Raw genomic sequence first — 22898 nt, 5'->3', positions numbered from 1 at the left:
GGCGCGAGCCCTTCGCCAAAAAAACCGTATATGGTTTGGTTGCACGGCTCCAGGTCCTTGACGGACAACTTTCTCCTCTCCAGTGAAGACTTGTACAAAATGTTGACTGAGCTCCCTGTGTCAACCAGCACCCTCTTAACCATCATATTGGCAATCTGGACGTCCACGACCAGCGGATCTGAAAGTAGAAATCGGACATGCTGGGCATCGTCCTCAGAGAAAGTAATCAACTCCTCCTCTGTTCGAGCTTTTTTAGGTGACCGATCCTCCACATTCATCATCTCAATGTCCTGGTCATGGCGTAAGGTCCGAGCATATCACTCCCTTAACTTCCCACTATCTCCTGCAAGGTGTGGGCCGCCACAGATGGTGAGTAATGTACCTGCCACAGGAGCTGGCTGTAAAGGTGGCGAGCGTTGGCGTGCAAGCGCCTGCTCGTTGCCTCCTTAAGCCTCTCGCTGAGACCCTTCTCTAGCTCGTACATACCTCCTGAGGTGTCCCTGTCTGATAAGGAACTCAATTTCATCCTTCAATTGGTTACATTCATTGGTGTCATGTCTGTAGTCATTGTGAAAATGAAAGAATTTTGTTGTATCTCTCTTGGAGATATCCTTCCTTATAGGTGCGGGTCGCTTATAAGGGACATTGGCATTGGTCGCTTGGTAGATCTGCTCTACTTTCGACAAGGGCTATATAGTTGGTGAATCTCGGATCATATCTATTGCCTTTGGGGCGTTTATTTTCGGACATTGATGGCTCATTGCTCGCCCTTTTTCCACCATTTTTGCCATTTCCATTTCCGTTGTCTTTGTCATTGCCATTGGGTTTATCCGACCCATTGGCGGCTTTGGCGGGATCTTCCTTTGGTCCCTTGTCTTTCGTAGGCGATTTCCCCTCGTTGGCGATTGCATATTCGACCTTGATGTATCGATCAGCTCAATCAAGAAATTCTTGGGTACTTTTAACCCCATTCTTTCTTAGGCTATTCTAGAGGGGAGTATGGCGCCTAACCCTAGCAGTTAGGGCCATCATATTTCCCTCATCACCCACTATTTTGGCTCCAGCTGCTGCCCACATAAAACATTGGACGTATTCCTTTAAGGGCTCTCCATCCTTCTGTCGCATCTCGACCAGCTGGTTGGCCTCAGTGGGGTGTACGTGACCAGCGTAGAATTGTCCGTAAAATTCCTTTACGAACATTTCCCACGATACTATACTAGCAGGATGGAACTTAAAGAACCACTCCTGAGCAGTGTCAGATAGGGTGTCAGGGAAGATCTTGCAGCAGGCATTGTCCGACACCTTCTGAATATCCATTTGTATCTCAAACTTGTTCACATGAGATACTGGGTCCTTGTACCCGTCAAAGTTCGGCAGTACTGGCATTTTGAACATGCTTGGGGTTTCTGCCACAACAATCCTCTGCACAAACGTAGTGCCTCTCCTCTGGTCGTACTCTATGTAGGATGTCCGGCTCCCGACCAGTTGATGTACCGCCTGGTTCTGAGCATCAATTTGAGCCTGAACCGCATCTGGGATCGCTGGGGCGACTGGTGCCGGAGGAGCGTACTCATCGTGCCTCTCGCGTCTGTCATTGAGTACGTCTCTCAAGTCATCATCCCGGCATCTTTGCTCGCTAGCACCTACCCGATCAAAGACGTTATGCTGTCTGGGTTGCCCCCCAGCGTTCTGGGTCGCAGGCCTATTACCTCTTGGTGGGGGGTTCCTATCTCCACCTCTTTCCTCATGCCCACGAACAGCATTCCCCCTGCCGGAATCAGCTTCATTGTAGTCATGGCCATCCCTAAACTGTGGCCGACTATGGCGCGACTGGCTGGTCATGTTGTTTCCCCTTTTGGCTGGCATCTCCCGAGCGTTGGGGGAGGCCTGCGTTTGTTGGTGGGTCCCCGTGCATTATTATGCCATGGGGGGCCCCTGACCGAAGAGCCTGACTCGTTGTGTCTTCTGTTAGCAGAAAGACGCTACCCCCTGCTTGGTGGATTTGAATCATCGTCCCCTGGGCATATAGGGCTTCGGGGAGGTTGCCCGGCCCTATTCTGCCTCTGGCATTGGGGATTGTCGTGACTAGCTTGAGAGGGTGGTTGTTGCTCAGGATCCTGAATGGGGACATCTTCCTGAGCAACAGGCGGTTGCTCCGGCCTTTGAAGGCTCGCTGGCTGAATTGGAGGACTCAGATTTTGGGCCCGTTGCGGTTGTGCATTTGGTGGCTGATCTGGTTGAGAGGCTAGTGCAACTTGTCCTCGGGCCAACTGAATGGCTACTTCAAGAGCGACCGTGGCATTTCTCTGCCGACAATCCATGTCCGCCTGCCGCTCATTCAACTCCTAACGCTGACACTCAATCTCCCTCTGCTGCAGCGCCAAGGTCTTTGCTGCATTCTCCTGATTGGCCCTCAGATTGGCCAACTCATCCTGCAACACCCCCAATGTTTCCCTCGGCATCTCAGAATCCATTTCCTCCTCTTCAAAATCCAAGTGTGGTTCATTTTCAGCCACATTTGGAGGAGGAGGTTGAGATGACGCAGCGCCAGCAACCTGTCCAGCTCTCTTGGATGTCTTCGCCATTTGATCTTCTTAAAGCCTTTTGATTTATCTCTCAATGAAAGCACCAAAATGTTGACCCTTGATTTTTCCAAAGACGTGGAGTTAAATAAAGACAAAGAACGAAAAAGAAAATCAAGAAGAGAATCAAATGGGAAGAAAGTGACACAAGCGATTTATAGTGGTTCGAACCCAACAAGGTGGTAATGACCTACGTCCACTTAGTATTCTTATTGATATTGAATCCCAAATTGTGATCAAAGAACTAGGGTTTTTGAGTTTCACAAGCCTTGGGAGTAATACAACTTTTGGTGGATAATCACAGTATGCCTTTTCTCTCTGAATACAAAGATTAAAAGTCTAAGAGTCAAAAGTCCCCTCCTGGAGCCCTCTCATTCTTATTTATAGGCTCAAGGGGGGTTACATGGGCCAATGGGCCTTAATTATCATTAAGATCCGCGTATCAAGGTAATAAAAGGAAAATATAATCAATGTAGTTATTACAAGATTGTGTATCTTATAGGAAGTAAATAGAAGCATGTGACCAGACTGGTCGCACCTAAACACAAGATTTGATGAAGCAATAATCATCTGATCGATAGGCGAACAACATCCCTTCACTTCAGAACTGCCACGTGCCAACTACGTGTAAGAAATTCTTGCCACGTCATCAGGAGCTATTTTGTAAACACCTATATTTTGTAAAATAGTTCAAAGAGACCCCTACACTCAATTTTAATGAAGAGAATGTTGACGCCGTTTTTCGTCAACTTAGAAAAGAATAGCAATTAAACGAAATATACCAGAGGAAACAAATAATATGGACACAATTTTTTTTACGTGGTTCAGCAGTTAAAATCTGCCTAGTCCACAAGTCTGTGTTATTATAACGCCTTGGATAGCCAAGATCGCTACACTGTGTATTTATAAAGGTGCAGGACTTGCTAATCAAGTCATTTAGTTAAAAACGTGTTATCGAAATCATGAATGAGCTAGTTAAAAGGTTTTGGCCTCAAAAGATACATTTTATATAATTAAACATTTTATACATGGGATCCCAAAAGAAACAGCATTTAAAAGTATGTTTACAAAATTTCAGTGTACAGACAACCACTAGCCATTCTAAAGGCAAAACAGATGTTTATGGTTCTCCTCTCCCTGTCTCCCTTCAACCGTGGCGGCTGAGCAGCTGTTCATGTACATTATGCTCCCAGAGCTCTCTAAATTAGGGCTGATCAAGCTTGCCCTTGCCTTTACCTGCACCACGAAGCACCCGTGAGCCAAGGCCCAGCAAGAATGCGTAATATCATAACATAAGTACTGATAATAATCACAAACCCTTTATGCATGTTTAAACATTTAGCAATCCCTAATAAACATATAACTTATTGGCATAAACATGAATTCATAAGCTAACAATTAGCCATTCAACATATCATATTCAACAATTAACCACAATAACCAGATTACACAATAAATAGGGTCGACACCTTTAGGTCGCACCCTCTGTTTACCCCACTGACTCCGGCCCACTTAAACCGAGCTCAGTGCATAATAAGCTGTCCTCAGCTACCAGTGGCCGAGCCGCGCTCTGTGCGCTAATGTAAACTTCGGCACTCTTAGACTATTTGTCTACCATTTACATGACATAATACCATCCTCTATAAGGCATACAAAACAGGGAACCCTTAGTCCCATTATGAATCCACAACCGGGTGCAATTTTCTTACCTTTAATTTCCAACCGCTTCGGTTACGTGAAATGCCCTTTGAGCACAATCCGTCTCCCAACCCCAGCTTTTACCTGATCACAACCAAGATAAGGGATTTTATTAATATTCAATTAAACGTTTCTGGATAAAGTTCTAGCTTCCGGGACATTGAATTCCACCAAGCACGGTGGTGGAATCGATCCCGAGCACCCTAGGTTAGGTTCCCACGCTTAAAACCTCAAAATAACCAAAAATGCCCTTAAGGGCCGCGGCTCTAAAGACCTGTTCCACGGCCCGCCCCCTAAAATAGAGGCTAGGCCTCTCTGACCACAGACACGCACCGCGACCCTACCTTGTGGCGCCGCGGCGCTTCCCCTACTGCAGAGCCTCCTTGGCTCTTCTTTGCTTCGCAAGGCCGCAACACTCTAGAGCAGAGCCGCGGCCCAGCCTCTCGTGCCCAGAAAATCCACCATTTTTAACATCCTAAACTTGCTCAAAACCACCCAAACCATCCTAATTCCAAAATCCTTTGATCACAAAACTTCTAACATGATTTTAGTAACATAATCCAGTAAAAACCTAGCTTAGAAACTCATTAAAATCCCATTTTAATTTCTGAAACCCAGAAGCTCTGGAACATAAAAAAACCAGCCATGAAAACATCAGAATTCGACCATTAGATCATAAATTCAAGCTTACCTTCACTGTAGAACCACTTCTCTAAGCAAATTCTGGGCTAACTCCCAAGCTTTCAGCCTTAATTCAACCTTGAAATTAAGAACCTAAGAACTCTTAGATTCCAGCCCAAAAACCTCATAATCAACTGACCAAAAAGGAAATTTAATGCTTACCTTAGTTTCTAGTTTGATTCCCTAGCTTCCACTGAGTTAATCCTCCAATTCCTCAGCTCAAATCTCTGAATTCCCATCCAAATCCCCTTAGCTTTCAGTGATTTCCTTGGAAGAAAAGAAGAGAGAAGGAGAGAGAAAGGAAAGGGTCAGTTCCTTAAGTTTCCACTGTTTTCCTAAGTTTTATCTATCTATCCTCAAGCAATTAAACCAATCCCGAGGCTCGAGGTACCGGAAACGTCCCCAAGGGCAAAATGGTAAAATTCCCCAGTATTCCCACCTTAGCTTCCTAACCTCAAATATATCTCCAATTATTTATTTCCATAACCCGATAACCTAAATAACCATACCATACCTGAAATACCCCTTGACTTGCCCAAAGTCAAGTATTAAGCCCCGCTGTGACTTTCCCGCTAACTAGCTCCCTAGGATCGCCTCAAGTCGCATGCTGCAGATTTACCCACTTGATAATGTGGTTCTCACAATTATTGCATATAATCACATTTACATTCATATAACCATACAATCATGCTTATCATATAATCATGCATTAAATTAATAAACATACACATAAGCCACTTATGCCCTCCCGGCACACTAATCAAGGCCCTTAAGCCATATTAGTGATTTTGGGTAGTTACAGTTATTAACTTCTTGGAATTCTCTGATAGCTTTCTGGAAGCAATTGCACAGAGTTTTCCCAATATCAATTTCTCCGTCCCTTACAAATGAATTGTCTCACTCTATTTATAGAGGTGTTTATCGAATCTCTTCCCATAGATTTCGGAGAGTTATTCTTCAAATCAATTAAAATAATGCCATTAAATGCATACAGTTATCACGTACGCGTATATATCCCATGATATTTGGGATTTAATAACAAATTACATAAAATCCCTTAAACATAGGGATTTTACAATAATAAACACGTTCACACACAGCTGACGAGCTTGGACGCTAGATTCATACGCCTTCGAGACCGTTTACATATTGCGAGCTCGTCACCTTGGTTCACCTATGTTCCCAACAAGTGATGATGACGAGACCATCCTTTTCGAGCTTATAATACTCAAGCTCAAATCGTCTTGTCTGAGGGCAGGAAGTAAATCAAGAAATGTATACAAGTGTTGAACCATTGCCATTGCGAGTTGCGAGCTTAACTTATAACCTCGGAACACCTCTGAGACAACGTAGTTCCCGAGCTCACCAATTCGACGTTGTCACTTACTGCTTAGTGAGACTGTCTCTGTCTTGCTGATCACATGATGACTGTTCTAGTCTCGAGCTTACACTTTACGAGCCTGAGTTTCGAGATCAAAATTCCTATTCTCAAAATCTGGGTGTAACATTTTGCCCCCTCAAAAGTATCAGTTTGAATCCTATGAGAAGGAAAATTTTGAACTGCCTCTTTCGAAAACTGAGCCATCTACTACACTTGAGTGTGGACACGCGTCAGTCGCGGATTGCTCAATCAAAGTACTGAGTACTTTTTCACCACACCCACGTCCATTCGCCTGCCAGCTTTTTGCCGCCATCGCCACGTTTGCACTCGACCGTTCGATCAGATACCAAATCCAGCCAATGTTCTAGATTAGTTCGACCCTTGACATCCCCTGGGGTCTATAAATATGCCCACTTCGTCTTCCTCATTTTAATTTTACACTCTTCATAGAAAAAAGCTCGCACCAGAAACAGAGCCTCATTTCTTTACATCAAATTTTCATTGCATGTTCTCCAAACCACAGAAACAATCTACCTCCAACATATTCGATTTGGTGAAGTCCTTCATGTTACCAACATTCCAGTCGGCTATTTCTCTGTACCCGCAGACATTTGTGTGTAAGTTCCCATTCTTCACCCTTGCTCTGTTATTTACGTGTTTTTATGCTGTATGAATGTGTTTACTAGTTTCTATTTCTTGCTTTTGCAAAGTGGTTTATCTGATATTTACACAAACTTTTGATTCAAAATTTTTGAAATCCCAGTTCTCAAACCCAGATTTAGTGCAAAAAATGCAAATGTAGGGTTTTTCAGACTACGTGCAGTGTATCGTGTAAGCCAAAAAATGGGGTTCTAAATTGGGGTTTTTAATTGCACAAATCCCAAAATTATCACATTTTTGGGTAATTGTCAACTTTTCCCCTGAAAATCCAGGATTCTTAAAATGAACCCACACTTTCCTACTCTTGTGTCAAGTACATGCTCGGAGCCCGAACTTTACAATAGTTCGGCGTTCTTCCTCGAATTCAATCTGTCCTTTCGAGACCTCAGTCTCGATCGAGCTTACTCCATGATCTCGAGCCTTCGAGCTCGAATCTCCCAAAACTATACTCTGATTTCTTGTATGCCTGGCTCTCACCCTTTTCTTTCTTGCTAGATGTCACAGAACTCTAAGAATCGGTGGGGGTCAGTGCTCACAATCCCATATTCTCCCTCAACTCTCAGTCCAAAATCTTCCTTCACCTGGAACCAGTGACTGATACGCGAGCATCGCGTGAGGTGCGAACTAGAGGATATACGAGCCCATTTTCGACGTCAGATTGACGAGGTCGAGGAAATTCGGGTCGTTATTTATCCAAATTCGTACCCCAAGCTCAGACCTATCCCTCTCGATCCCAAACTCAAAGTCACCATTGCTTTCGAGCCTGGTGTACTTGCTTTCTACTTCACGAGCGGCATCACTTCCGACCATGCAAGAGGGTTTTTTCGAGGAAGAACATTACAGGAGCTCGGTTACTTTGACGAGCCAAATTTTTTAGATCCTGGCTTGCCATGGCTTGAGACTCTCTGGCACACTGATGTGTTGGCCTGCGACTCCAAATGAGTGGAGCTGCTACGCCCCGGTTGATGGCAACCCTGATAGTAAGATCAAGCTTGCAGCCTGGAGCCGCAAGCACATGAAGGCAGGGGCCCTTCTACCCCAGAAATCATTTTTTTAAGGATTTTCTGGACTTTGTCGGGCTCGCACCCTTCCAACTTCAGACCAATTCATATAGGGTTTTGTCTGCCCTCAGGTCACTATGCCACGAGCTAAAGTGGGAAGGAACCTCACCAAAGAGATTTTATATATTTTTTGCCTAAAAAGCAACCCCTCTCGAGCTTGAGGAGGGGATGGCTTCTACTACCTGTCGAGCTACCCAAAGGAGAAGAATATCTTCGAGGATATGCCGAACCATCCTCTGAATTTCAAACTGGCCTTCTTTTGGACAGACGACCTTGCTCCTTCAAAATTCTATTCGTTCCAATGAATTCGTAAGTACACATACTCATTTCTTTCTCTCTCGATTCATGATCAGGCTCTAACTAATGACATGTATCCATTTCTTCAGCCAATTATCACTATCCCACACCCTCAGACTCAATGGTGGAGCATAAGAAGGCTCTGCTTCAGCGGCCGTGTGGTAGGCGCTCCCTGTCCTATCTCCTTCATGAAGAAAAACTTTGTGCCTGTGGTCTCCTGGAGCAAGATCAGTCGACAGACGATGTCGCTTTTCACAAATACCTGAAGTTGGAGCATGTGCCTCTTCCCACTGAGAAGCTTCCTCCAAGAAAGAGGTGATCGAGCTCACGGGCCCGCTCCCCAGTGGCTCGCCATCATGAATGCCCGTGCTTAGGAAATGAAGCACAAAACGAGGCTTCAAGCTCGAGCGGTGGAGGTAAAATCATTCCTAGCTTGGCTATATGGTCCCCCTCTGTAGAGTCCAAGAACTTTACTTAGCTAGTTAGATAGTAGTATAATAGTAATAGTAGTATTATCTTTATGACTGTGGATTTTTGGTTCAGACCGGGATTTATTTGGACACTCATAGTAGTACTTGTAGATTTTCTAAGTTTAACCTATAGTTTAAGAATATTAATTTTAACCTAAGGTTTGATTAATATGACTGATATTGAGGGTAATATTTACTATATTATAAGGTTTAGATAAGACCCAATAAGATAATAGCACATGTCATGTATAGGTTTAATAATGATTAAGTATTTTGAGGAATAAATTTATTAAGGTTAAAATTTGAATACCCTAGGGTCAGTTAGCAGCTTTGAAAACGTTAGAGGGCTTAGTCAAGGCTGTTTACTCAATTCAAATTAAGCTAAAAATGTGTAATTTCGTGTTTAAATATTCAGTGTATGCCAATATATCGCAGCTATAGGGGGCGATATATCGCAGTACGAAGATACGAAAAACACAAAACGTTTCACGATTGCCTCGGGCATAATGGCCCAGGCGATATATCGCCTATAGGGGGCAATATATCGCCTCCTTCAGTGTGTTTTTGAAAGTTTTCAAAAACGTTCTCATTCAAATCCTTAACCTCTTGATAAGTCCAGCATCTTTCTGAACGAGTCTTCAGCCTCTGCTGAACGATAATTCAAATGATTTTCATTTAAAAAGCTATTATTTTTATTCAAGTTAAAGGAAGATCTTTTCATTCCTAAACTCTATAAATAGGACCTAGTACCCAATCATTGATTCATCTATTAAGCTAAGTTCAGAGGCTGCAAATTGCTAGGTTAGTGTGAGAGTGTAAACACTTGGGTTGGGAATTATAAGCTTGATCACTATAAGCTTACCAAACACTTGGGAAGTAAGGTTTATTCACATTTCAGTTCAAGGTTTAGATTGGTCATATAAGTCTTCAAGGTATTTCCAAACTCTAGTTCAATTGGTATTATTTTCTTTAAGTTCTCATAGTCTTCTACTCAGCATTCTAACCTTATTCTTTATTCTTGGTTAGGAAATCTAAGTTCTTGAGCATAAGATTCTTGGTAAGTGTATTTTGATGGTATAGTTCCTTCATCACTTCCATCCCTTTTCTTCAATATACTTACCCTGTTATAAATGGTTTTTAGGAGTGTTCCAAGGTCCCAAACCTGTTCTCATATCCCGGTAATTTTGGTAAGGAAAATAGGATAGGATTTATGTGTTATATGATTTTATATGTTATCTTATGATCTTATGTTATGTAAAATGCTATGTTAAGTATGTTTGTAGACTTGGGCATATGACCTATACAACTAACAAGCCCCAAATAGATTATGGGCATATGACTTGTTTAGTTTATGGGACCCCAAGTAATAATGGCCATTATAGTATGCATGTGACATAAGTGTTATGATATGTTTTATGTTTCTTTATGAAATTTATGTATATGGTCTATGTGTTAGATTTTCCTTGTTGGGCATCAGGCTCACTCCTTTTATGTTTATATGTGCATGAAAATAACTTAGTGGCGGGAAAGGTTCTTGGAAGCTTGGGGAATGTGTATTGAGGCGGAATGGATTCAAAGAGCCGAGAGTTTCGATTCAAGGATGAAGTCTTTACTTATGGTTTTATGTGTATTTTTCTGCACTTATTTATGTAATCTCTTTTTAATTACCATTATGTTATGTTTTGTTTTTAAAACAATGGGATCCCATATCCTACTTGAGATTTTATGTAAGTTTAACATTTGCTTTTACAAGTTTTAATAAAGTTATGATCTTTTCACTTGTAAGTTTTGTTAAGGAATAGGGTCTATGTGTAGTTTTCATTAATGGTCCAAAGTCTAGAGTAGTTGGGTCATTACACCCTCTCTGCTAAAGCATAAGCCTGATACCCTGATCCTATTCCTAGATTCCAGGGATAATTTTCATGTTTGGTCTTGGATAGATGAGAGGGTTCATAGGTTCGATAGTTGGTTAGGAATATTCCAAACTATGTATAGTTTAAACAAAGTTTGGAATGTGATCGCAGTACAATATGGGACAAATGATTATAGAGATCTTTCGAGGCTATCCCCCACATATAGGGAAAAGACTCCCCCAACATCCTCTGAAGATAAGGGGATTACTTGGTCGCCGAGCACAAGCTCGGGGGAGAGTACCAGTTAGGTTTCTTTTGACTTTAGCATTGTTTCTTTTTGTAGTTTAAGCTCGTTAACTAATGTGTAACTTGTGCATATGCAGGCGACATGGAGTCCGATCTCGATAACGTGCTCAGTCGCCGCTCGGGAGCTAAACAGAGCAAGCGTCCGAGGGCGTCGCGGAGAGCGGGACACCCTTCTAAGATGACTCCCAAGACCAGAGCTAAGCTGCTGCTGCAGACCCCGAGGTCAGGGTATCTGCCAAGGTCTCACACCCCCTGCCTCCTCTTGCCATTCAAACTTTTCAAAAGATTGCTCCGACCCCAAAAAAGCTGGTTCCCACTCGGGAACGCTTGTTGTCGATTTCGACCCATTCCCCTGAGTATGTGATTGACAACGCCGCGGGGACACACGGAGCCACTCTGGGCTCGGATGTACTGTCCCGGGTTGGACAGAGTTTTAGCAATCTTGGCACCCCTCAATGGAAATTCTTAACCTCCTTCCGAGACACCAACACCCTTTATGACAAAGGTAGCGAGCTCATCTCTTCTGTAATTCTTTTAACTCTGTCATGCTGCCTATTCGAGTTTATTATGTATGTGTTCTAACCCATTTTGTTTATGTACATGCATTTGCTGCGTTTGCTCAGCTTAACTACAAGCTGAACAATGAAGTCCACTCGAGCATGTCCTATGCTCAGGAGTCGAAGAACATCTAGGTTAAGCTCACAGACGAGCTTAAGGCCACAAAGTCTGAGCTTGAGTCAAAGCTGGAGGCTAAAGATTCTGTGATCAAGGAGAGGGACTCTAGAATCAAGGAGCTTGAAGAGCTGAATTCCAAGCTCGAGGAGAAGAAGAAAGCCACCTTTAATATAATCGAGGGTGAGAAAGATCGTTGTAACGCCCTGGTTACCCCAAGGCCGTTACGGTGAACGTTGAACCGTGAATTTAACTCGCTACCTAAGTTCTTTGGTTAAAAACGTGCTTCTAGGTGTTATTAACAGATTAAGGTGGAAAACCATTTAAAAGGAAATGATATATTTTATTTAAAACATAAAACTATTCATGGGCCCATCAAAACATTTACAAGTTGTTTACAACTCAAAATGGTCACTACAGTTTAAATTTACAACCCACCGATCTAAGCTGCAAAAATAGGGTAAACCCCCTTGTAGCACCCACAATATTTTGATATAATATAGCCAATAATCGCATGATTGCATTGCATTACATATCATACAATATGTATAATTTGAGCATATGCATATTCTTATAAGTGTTTTCATGTATAAGTATAAAAGTTGTGTATGTGATGTCTATATGTATGCTCAATATTATTAACCTTGTGGCATTTGAGTTGTCTTTTATGGGTGTTTGATGTGCTCAAGATATAAGAAAGTATGAAAAATATGGACAAGGCATGGAATTAAGTGATGAAAGTGAGATATAGAAGGCAAAATAGGTTAAGTAGTGAAAAATAGTACAATGTCGATTACTAGTATTTCGGTGTAAAATTGAGTATTTATGGATTTACCAAATGTAATCGAGGTATGATTAAGGTCTCATTGATGATGTAAAAATGGTTTTAGAACCATTAGATCAATTCTTGATGGGAGGTATACATAATCAATGGTATTGATGCAAAGTCAAAATGAGCTTAGCATAAGTGCGCTACACTCGATCAGGTAAGCATAACTATTGGGTATGAAGTCATATGGACCTAAGGTTTGGTGTGAGTGTTTTACACATAAGGATAATAGGCCTATAAGATGATTAAGTCGAAATTATTGAAGTGATAAGGTTTTTATAAGTCAAAAGGTGAAATGATGAGATGAAAGGTGTCAAATTTTGATACAATAAGGCTAAATCATTGAAAATAAGGAATTTTCATCAACCTTATCACTTTGCACGACCATTATTCTGAAAAACAGAGAGAAAAGAAAACCAAAAGCCATTTCTTGGCTGGTTTGAAGAAATTCTAAGGAGATCCAAGTGAAAGCAAAGCCAAAGAAGTAGATTAAGCTTAGTTCTAGCCTTTTTATGGTAAGTTCTTGTACTTGGAAGTTAAACCATGTTTTTGAATTTTTCTGAGAGCTTATCTATGGTATTTTATCTTTTCTAAGATATTTCTTGGTGGTTTCCAAGTGGTTTGAGGTTTAGAAAAGTTTGAAGAGATTGTTCTCGCCGAAAAGTTGCTCGGTAAGTGAAATTTTGTGTTTTATGAGGTTTTTGGGGTTCTTGGAGTACAAGCTGATTTTTGGTTATTTGATTGAGTTTATAAGAGAGTATATATGTTTATAAATGTTTGAATATATGTGGAGACTCATTTAATTTGGATGATGATCTAGGAGATAATAATTTTATCAAAATCGGTATATGATAACTTTATGATGAATCATGTTGGTATTTGGGATATATGGTTATGGCAGGTTAACTGATGTTTATTATTGGTTGATTTTGATATTTGAGGATAGCTAAAATTAAGGGGAAACTCTGTCAAAATTTCCCCAAATGTCTAAGATAAATCTAATGCTCGATCTAGGTGGTTTAAGGCGTTTTAGGCATGTTTTGGGTATGAAATTTGATATGAAGTTTTATGGGTATTTTTAAATGAGAGTTCAATGTATTACTGCCATCATTATAATGAGAAATCCATGCCATTGTCAGGATAAGCACATCAATACCTAAGACATCACTTGTTACACGGTGAAATATATTTTGGACAAAAGGTAAGTAAAGTACTCAACTGCAACACAAGAATTACATGTTATGTGAAAGTATGCATTATATGAATATTTTGTGAGTAAGTGGTATTAACATACATTGACACTTCATCATAAATTTGTATGCATGGCATAATAGTGATATGGTAAATTATTATATGATATAAGACCATGCATGATATTATGATGATTAATTATATAATGCCTTTGCAAGTTTTGTGCAACATAAAAGAAAGTTGTAATAAGAAGTTTAAGTTCAGTGCCACTGTTTTGAAAAGGCAAATGAAAGTGTTAATAAGTGTAAACGGAGACCTATAGTAGGCTTATAGTGGCTGCCCAATACTTTGGGCTAGGTTTTAGTGAACCAATTATATTGTTTGCCATGTTTCCGTTTTTATTTCTCCTCCATATGAGTTATTGTTATATGTATTGACACCACAGTGTGTGGCCGCCTTAACTCTTGAGCCCGACGGGGCAACGATGGAATAAGGTTTTTAATGTGCCCTACTGTGGTGATGGCTAGCCGGAGGAGAACCCATGGGATTTTATATTGTATGTGTAACAAGCCCTGCAGGCATTGACCAATTCAAACAATGTGCACAATATTAAGGGGCCCAAAATTTAAAAAGAAGTTGTGTATGTCCATTGATATTGGGTAATCATTAGCATTGCATGCATTACTTTGCTTACTGAGCTTTAGGCTCACAGTTGTCTTGTGTTGCAGGTAGAGAAATAAATGTGTGAATGACATGAGGAGAACTGAAGCATGGTCCTGACCCTGATTTGTACATATGAACATATCGACCTTTTTGTAAGTTATTTCAGTTATCAGTGAGATGTTTGTAATAAAGTGTGAAGTTATGTTTTGAAAACAAATTGGGTTATTTAATACTTATGTATAATATGTTTGAGACCCACTTTATGTTTAATGTAAATAATGTGAAATAAGTTTTCAAGTTTAAAAAAAAATAATGTCCAGACTTTTGCAGTAATAAATTATGATATAGTTTTAAAACGTAACACCTCAAATATGGTTTTAACTAAAATAAGTGAGGGTGTTACACCCCTAGTTCCCCTGAGAACTCCTTGGCCATGGTGGTCAAGCGGCCGCATATGGACACATCACCACCTAAGCTCTCCACTCAAGGCTGGGTGAGATTTTCTTTCCCTTTACCTGCACCACATAGCACCCATGAGCCAAAGCCCAGCAAGAAAACACAATATTGCATGAATATAATATCAACAATGATCATAATAATCATTCAGGACTTTCAGTCCAAAATAGAGGAGTGAAAGTTGTAAAAGTCACTAAGGTAGGTTCCATTCCCATTAGCCATGTGACGATAGGGTCACCTGGGCTTTACAAATAAGTGATCCTTTCACTAGCTTATCAAGAGAGGTGTTTGATGAACTAGTCACAAACATAACCTACCGCATGACCATAGAGTCACAACCATGGGATTCCGCTCCCTAGCCACGTGACAAAACAGTCACCTAAGCCTTAGGCCTTGGCTCTGAGTAACTAGTCTTAGACTAGTCAAGCGCTTATAATTTTCATCAACCTTGGGTCGGTCTAGCATTAATTCTCCTAGAGTCATTCAACGCTGATATCGATTAGATCTAATCTTTTATCGGCTCTGCGTTCATGATGCTTATGCCGTTCCTGACTCCCAGGTCAGTAATACGCGACCAGTGCCGATTCTGAATAGTCAGTGCCATACACAAGTAAGCAAGATATGCTAAGCATTTGATATGCAATCAATGTCCACATTTAATAACCAACATGCCTCAACAACAACCATGCATGTCATATACACAGGGTGCAGTTTTCTTACCTCTGGTTCAAGCGAGAAATAGAACAAGAACGACCCCTAAGAACGATCGACCTTTTGATTCCTTAGCGGTTACCTAATCATAACCAATTATAACCTCCATTAATGAAAATTAACAATAATAGGATCTTAACCCAAACCCCACTCTCGGGACCCCGAAACATACCCACACGGTGAGTAGATTCGATCCCGGGCCTTAAGGATTGAAACCCCGAGCCAAAAACCCTAAAAACACTCAAAACGAGATTATGAAGGAATAGAGTAGCGCCCCAGCACTACTCACTAGCACCCCAGCGCTCATCTCAGAACCAAAATGCCCAAAACCAATCCCTGGGTAGCGCTGTAGCGCTCCCTTGTGGGCGATATAGCGCTACACCCAACCAGTTTTGCCCCTGAACCTTCTCCCATCGACTTCTCCATTCCCAACCTGATTCTAATGCTTCAAAACATCAAATTAAGTGCCAAATGAACCCAAAAAACATCCCCACAAGTCCTAAGCATCACAACCACAAGAACCCTAGCCAAAAACTCCCAACAAAACCAATCAACCAACCTAGAAATCTCAACTGAATTCCATAACAAAAATAGAGCAAATCAGGAATTTAATGGATAGAATCTTACCTCAAGCTCAGATTATGATGCTCTTCAATGGTGAAACACATTCCCAAGCTCTCAAGAATTATTTCCCAAGCTTGATTCCTCAACTTAAGCTCAAAAAATCCAAGAAGAAAATGAGAGAAAATAGGTACGGGAGAAGGTGCTTTCTATGCTCTATTTTTCTTCAAACTTCCACAGCCTTCATGGCTTAAATCAATCCTAGGGGTGAAAAGACTAAAATACCCCTAGGTCAAATAAAGGTTTCTAAAGAATCTCAAGGGCAAAATTGACATTTTCCACCTATTTCGTCAATCATAATTAACACCCTCCAATTCCCGCTATTCTCGATATTCTCAATTACCAATAATTCATATCCTGTTACCCTTTAATTCCCGGAAACGCTCTAATCATTAAAATCACCCCGAGACTCGCCCTGAGCCCCGAACTTAATCCTGTTATGACTAAACCGCTAATTTTCACTCAAAGATCGTCTCATTCCGAATAGCTCGAACAAATCCACATTATAATGTGGTCTCAACAATATGTCACCGACATGCATACAAATATACAATTACGCCCTCAACGGGCCAAATTACTAAAACATCCCTGTAATGAAATATGGACATACATGCATGCATTTAACATAATATTTTAATATAATTCACGTAAACATGCATATAATCATTTAATGGCATAATAAATAAATTACGGCCCTCCCGACCTACTAATCGAGCCATTAAACTGCATTAGGGATTTCGGGGCATTACACTCGCATTCTCGAGGAGTTCAAGAAAAATAAGGACTATCTGGTTGATATGGCCATGTACCGAATATGGGCCAACAATGCTGACCTTGGTACTAGCTTTCTTGACACTTTCGAATAGGAGTTCCTGGAGAGGTGGCAAACTCGACTTGATGAGGAGGACGCCGAGGAGGAGGCAGATAAGGTGGCGAAGAAGTCTGATGCTGTCGTGGAGGATGCACCTGCTTCATAGAAGTGAGGTCATGGGCTGCGTCCCATTAATATTTTTGTAACCTTTTTTTTTTATTATTTAAGGCCTTGGGGCAAAGACAATTTATAGCTCGCTTAATGGCTATTTTATGTATATGATTTTCTTTGCTCGAAAACCTTTATACACTTGATTTTTACATTCAATTTTTACTTTAATATTTTTGCTTTACATTTGTAGGTCGAAATATTTCAAGCATCTTATATTAAAGGTTTTCTTTTATGTTTGTTTATTCGTACAAACACCTCTATTGGATTTAAGCTCGAGTTTCAATGCATTTATGCACAGTTTACTCAATTTGTCCATGTCCAATCTCGTTATTTGTCAAGGTCAGACCTTACTTTTACCATGCACTCGAAAGTACTTATATGGCATGTAAGATAGGTAGTTTAGTTATATCTTGCTTTTCTAGTCACTTTTCCTCTTCCTCGAGTAGCTCCCCAAGGTTGTGAGGTCGAAACTATCTTTTTGCAAAACATTCCAGCTTTGCACTCGACTTAACTCGAAGTAGGTTTATTTTTTACTCCAACTTTCTGTCAATTTATCTTAGCCGGTTTGTTCCAAACTTATTTAGCTCGTATTTGGTTTGTAATCCATACACTTGTAATTTTGGTAATCTGGTTATGTCCAGATCATCTTAGCTCGTGTATCTGGTCACATCTAGACACTTATAATTTTGATAATCTGGCTATGTCCAGATCATCTTAGCTCGCGAATCTGGTCACATCAAGACACTTATAATTTTGATAATCTGGTTGTCCAGATCATCTTAGCTCGCATATCTGGTCACATCTAAACACTTATAATTTTGATAATCTGGTTGTCCAGATCATCTTAGCTCGCGCATCTGGTTATATCCAGACAACTTTAGCTCCTATATGCACTTCTAACATCTAATCCAGACATTTTTGTTAGTTTACGTGTATACTTAACATTTTTATGTCGCGTTAACGATCCAGACATTTTTATTCTATGTTATTTATTTTTTCAAACTTATGGTATTATTGTATACCACTGATGCCCCCTTAATATCCTATGAGTGTGACCATAGGTTATTGAATTAAGAGATTTTGCAAAAAATACAACATTTAGTAAAGAAAATAGCTTTTAAGCAAAGTTTAACATTTTAATAATAAAAAGTCTGAAAAATGAACAAGCTTGGTTACAATTAAACACCATTCCTACACTACTGATAGTAAGGTCGTAGATGTTCACCATTCCAAGCTTGCGATACCAATTCTCCGTTCAACCTCACCAATTTATACACCCCGGTTCGAATAATAGACTCGATCTGGTAATGTCCTTCCTAGCTAGGTCTGAGTACTCCAGAAGACGGGTCCCTTGTAGCCAAGAATACACGTCTTTATATCAAGTCTCCCAATCCGAATTTTCTATCTCGAACCTTTTTATTGAAGTATCGGATAGCTCGTTGCTGATATGCGACATTTTTCAGTTGAGCTTCATCTTGTCTTTCTTCAATAAGGTCTAAAATTTCTTCGAGCTGGGATTAGTTCAAGGCCTGATCGTAGGCATGAATCCAAATTGTAGGTATTTCGACTTCAATTGGCAACATGGCCTCACATCCATATGCTAGGGAGAATGGAGTATGTCCTGTTGAAGTTCGAGTTGTGGTTCGATAAGCCCACAAAACTTGGGGTAACTGCTTAGGCCACCTTCCTTTAGCCTCCTCCAACCTTTTCTTTATGGAGCTTTTAAGGGTTTTGTTGACTGCTTCGACCTGGCCATTTGATTGGGGATGGGCGACAGAGGAGAAGCTTTTTATTATCCCATTTTTTTCGCAGAAATGGGTAAACAAGTCACTATCGAATTGGGTACCATTGTCCGACACTATCTTTCTGGGCATTCCGTATCGGTAGATGATGTTTTATACCACAAATTCTAAAACTTTTTTTGAGGTAATTGTTGCCAGGGGTTCGGCCTCGATCCATTTTGTGAAATAATCGACCACGACCACAACATACTTCACTCCACCTTTGCCTGTTGGTAGTGAGCCTATAAGATCGATTCCCTACACCGCAAATGGCCATGGGGAGGTCAGCATGGTTAGCTCGGTAGGTGGAGCTCGTGGAATTGAAGCAAATCGCTGGCACTTATCACATCTTTTGACATATTCAAATGCATTTGCCTTGACTGTGGGCCAGAAATACCCCTGTCTTATCACTTTTCTGGATAGGCTATGCCCCCCAGTGTGGTCTCCACAAAATCCTTCATGAATTTCTTCCAGAACTTTCTTTGCCTTGAGTGGAGTTACACATCGGAGTAGTGACATAGAATACCCTTTTCGATATAACCTCCCTTCCACAATAATGTATCTCGGGATCTGATACATCAATTTCTGAGCCTCGTTCCGTTTTGCTGGGAGAATTCCGGTTTTGAGGTAATTGATTATTGGGGTCATCCAAGTAGGTTGAGAGTCGATCATGCATACGTCTTCTTCGTCAAGCTCGCTGATACTCGGGGTCGATAAAAAATCTATTGGGACCACGTTCAGTGTATCGGCCTCGCTAGTCGTAGCGAGCCTGGCCAATGCTTCTGCGTTTGAATTTTGTTCTCGAGGAACTTACTCTATAGTGTAGAACTCGAACTGTCTGAGCGCAGCATTGACTTTCTCTAAATATGCAGCCATTTTTATGCCATGAGCCTGATATTCTCCTAAAATTTGGTTAACCACCAACTGTGAATCACTATAGCAGTGTATAGCCTTTGCTTTGAGTTCCTTGGCTATTCAAAGTCCTGCTAATAATGCTCCATATTTAGCTTTGTTATTAGACGCTTCGAAGTTGAACCTTAAAGCGGAATGAAATCGACTTCCCGCTGGAGTGAATAGTATGATACCTGCCCCCGATCCATTTTCGTTGGAGGATCCGTGTGATTAGTGTACTTGGAAATAAGGTCAGAGCTTTCGAGATGAGTGGATCAGGTTGAGAGCCAGTTTTTCCATTAAAGGGTATCTCGATTCTGCCCCCAGTAACCTTTTGCTGACATAGTACACTGGTTTTTGTACCTTCTTGTCTTCTCGGACGAGCACGCAGCGTGCTCGATGGTAGAGAGGTACAAGTACAAGACCTCTCTTGTGATAGGCTTCGACAAGATCGGTGGTTTGGCGAAATGTTTCTTTAGGTCCTGGAATGCATGCTCACATTCCTCTGACCACTCAAACTTTTTGCCCCCTCTCAAAAGGTTGAAGAAAGGAAGACAACAGTCTGTAGATTTTGAAACAAACCTACTTAGTATCGCCATTCATCCAGTTAAACTCTGTACATCCTTATGCTTTTGAGGTGAGGGAAAATCAATCAATGCCTTGATCTTGTCAGGATTAACCCCTATTCCTCGCGCATTCACTATGAACCCCAGAAACTTTCCCAAAGATACTCCAAAAGAACATTTTTGTGGGTTGAGTTTCATGTTATATTTCTGTAGTACGGTGAAGCATTCTGTGAGATCATCCACATGGTTATCGTTATGTTTGGACTTGACTAGCATGTCATTAACATAAACTTCCATGTTGTTACCTATCTGCTTAGAGAACAATCTGTTCACCTGTCTTTGGTACGTTGCTCCAGCATTTTTAAGCCTGAAGGGCATGACATTATAGCAATATAGCCCTTTATCGGTTACAAAGCTCGTATGCTCTTGGTCCGACGCATGCATGGCGATATGGTTATATCTAGAATAGGCATCCATGAACGACATGTTTCCATGACCTGCCGTGGCATCTACGAGCTGATCAATCCGAGGTAAGGGGAAGCAATCTTTAGGGCATGTCTTGTTAAGGTCGGAGTAGTCGATACAGGTTCGCCATGTGTCGTTGGGCTTCGGAACCAACACTGGATTGGCAATCCAATCAGGATAGAAGGAATCTCGTATGAATCAATTTGCCTTTAACCTGTCGACTTCTTCCTTGAGGGCCTTATTTCTATCGTCGTCCAGGAGTCTTCGATTTTGCTGCTTTGGGGGGGGGGGGGGGGGGAAGCTTTTGTCGATGTTAAGTGCACGACTTATGACATTTGGACTGATTCCCACCATGTTTGAGTGTGACCATGCGAATACATCCTGGTTTTCTTTTAAGAAGCGAATTAATTGCTATTTCGCTTCTTTAGAAAGATTCTTACCCACCTTTACTATCTTTGTGGGGTCTTCGAGCTTGACCTCCTCGAGCTCTTCTAGAGGTTCGAGGTCAGCCCTTTCTTTTATTCTGAGGTCGATCTCTTCATCTATCTCGAAGACCGTCCCATCCTTGTTCTGAATAATTACAAGTGTCTGTGCACTTGTTTGCTTCTTTCCCCTAACGGGGATGCTATAACATTCCCTCCTCGCAAGCTGGTCCCCTTTCAGCGTCCCGATGCCACTAGAAGTCAGGAACTTGATGGCCAGGTGCCTAACAGATGACACTGCCCCCAACCTAACTAGGGCAGGTCTCCCGGGTAGTACATTGTAGGCCGATGGGAGGTCCACCACGACAAACTCCATCATCTTAGTTACAGAGACTGGATAGTCTCCCAAGGTCACGAGGATTTTAATGGATCTCATACAGGCAATCCCTTCTCCTGAAAAACCGTACAATGTGATTGCACATGCTTTTAGATTGCGAAGCGCGAGTCCCATCTTTTCTAGAGTGGCTTTATAGAGGATATTCACCGAGCTCCCGTTGTCAATTAGGACTCGACGTACCCTCTTGTTCGCGAGTTGGAGGGCTATGACCAGGGGTCGTTATGGGGAAACTGGACGTGTGATGCGTCCTCTTCAGTAAAGGTTATGGGTTGAGTCTCAACCCTTTGTTGTTTTAGAGCTCGTGGTTCGGGTTCGTAGGGAGAACTGTCGCCTGTCTTGAGCTCGTTTACATATCTTTTTTGGGCATTCCTGCCTGAACCTGCGATATGAGGTCCCCCCGAGATGGTTATTACATCTTCTCCATCAATCGGAAGGGGTCGCTCATCCTCCCGAGCTCGGGAGTTACTGTTTTGGGCAAGTGGTGCTGTCGCTGCCCTTTTGCTTGTGGAAGCTTGATTGGGATTTCAGTTTCTAATGTATTGTCCGAAATAAACCCTCGAGATCAAACCTTCGATCTCGTCTTTCAACAGTCGACACTCATCAGTTGTATGTTCGATATCTCGGTGAAATCTACAGTATTTATTCGAATCTCTCTTTACTTTTTGGTTCCTCATGGGGTCAGGTCGTCTGAATGGGACCTGGTTTCATTAGCCAGGTAGATATTCTCCCGAGACTCGTTGAGCTCGGTATACACTTTGTATACGGAGAAATATATGTCCCCTTTCTTCTTCTTCCCTCCATCTACCTCAGGGTTATTCCCTTCATTTTTCTTCCTTTTAGAAGGGTTATCCCCACGGGGTTTTGAAGTTGAGGGGTCTGCCAAGGTCGAGGCAGAGTTCATGTTTGTCGTTGTAGTTATGGGCTGAGAGGTCATGTTCAGCGCTGACCTCACATCTTCTACATTGATAAACCTCTAAGCCTTTCGATTGAACTCGGTTAAAGACCTGACAGGTTTCCTTTGTAAGTCTTCCCAGAGGGGACTTCTTGGCATTACACTTGCTTTAACCGCCATCAGGTGACCACTATTGTCAACATCTCGAGCTTGGGCCACTTCTAAGTTAAACCCCATGAGGTAACTTTTTAGCGACTCATTTTATTGTTGTCGAACGTTGGTTAAGGTTGAGGCCTCGAGCCTGATGCCAACCATAGCCTTAGATTGTTTTTTAAAGTCCCTAGAAAATTGATCCCAAGACGCGATCGAA

At 41.5% G+C, this 22898-nt stretch overlaps 1 long non-coding RNA gene across 1 annotated transcript; it reads left to right on the top strand.

The window, feature by feature from the left end:
* Positions 1 to 12875: 12875 nt before the first annotated feature.
* On the top strand, positions 12876 to 14633 carry LOC133804376 (uncharacterized). The gene is made up of 2 exons (XR_009878444.1): positions 12876 to 13005; positions 13630 to 14633. It is a non-coding gene; the product is annotated as an uncharacterized LOC133804376 (long non-coding RNA).
* The last annotated feature ends 8265 nt before the right edge of the window (positions 14634 to 22898 follow it).

This window comes from Humulus lupulus, chromosome X (genome assembly GCF_963169125.1).
Source record: "Humulus lupulus chromosome X, drHumLupu1.1, whole genome shotgun sequence".
Classification (NCBI taxonomy): domain Eukaryota; kingdom Viridiplantae; phylum Streptophyta; class Magnoliopsida; order Rosales; family Cannabaceae; genus Humulus; species Humulus lupulus.
Note: the sequence above shows the minus strand (reverse complement) of the source record. Positions and strands in the feature narration are given on the sequence as shown.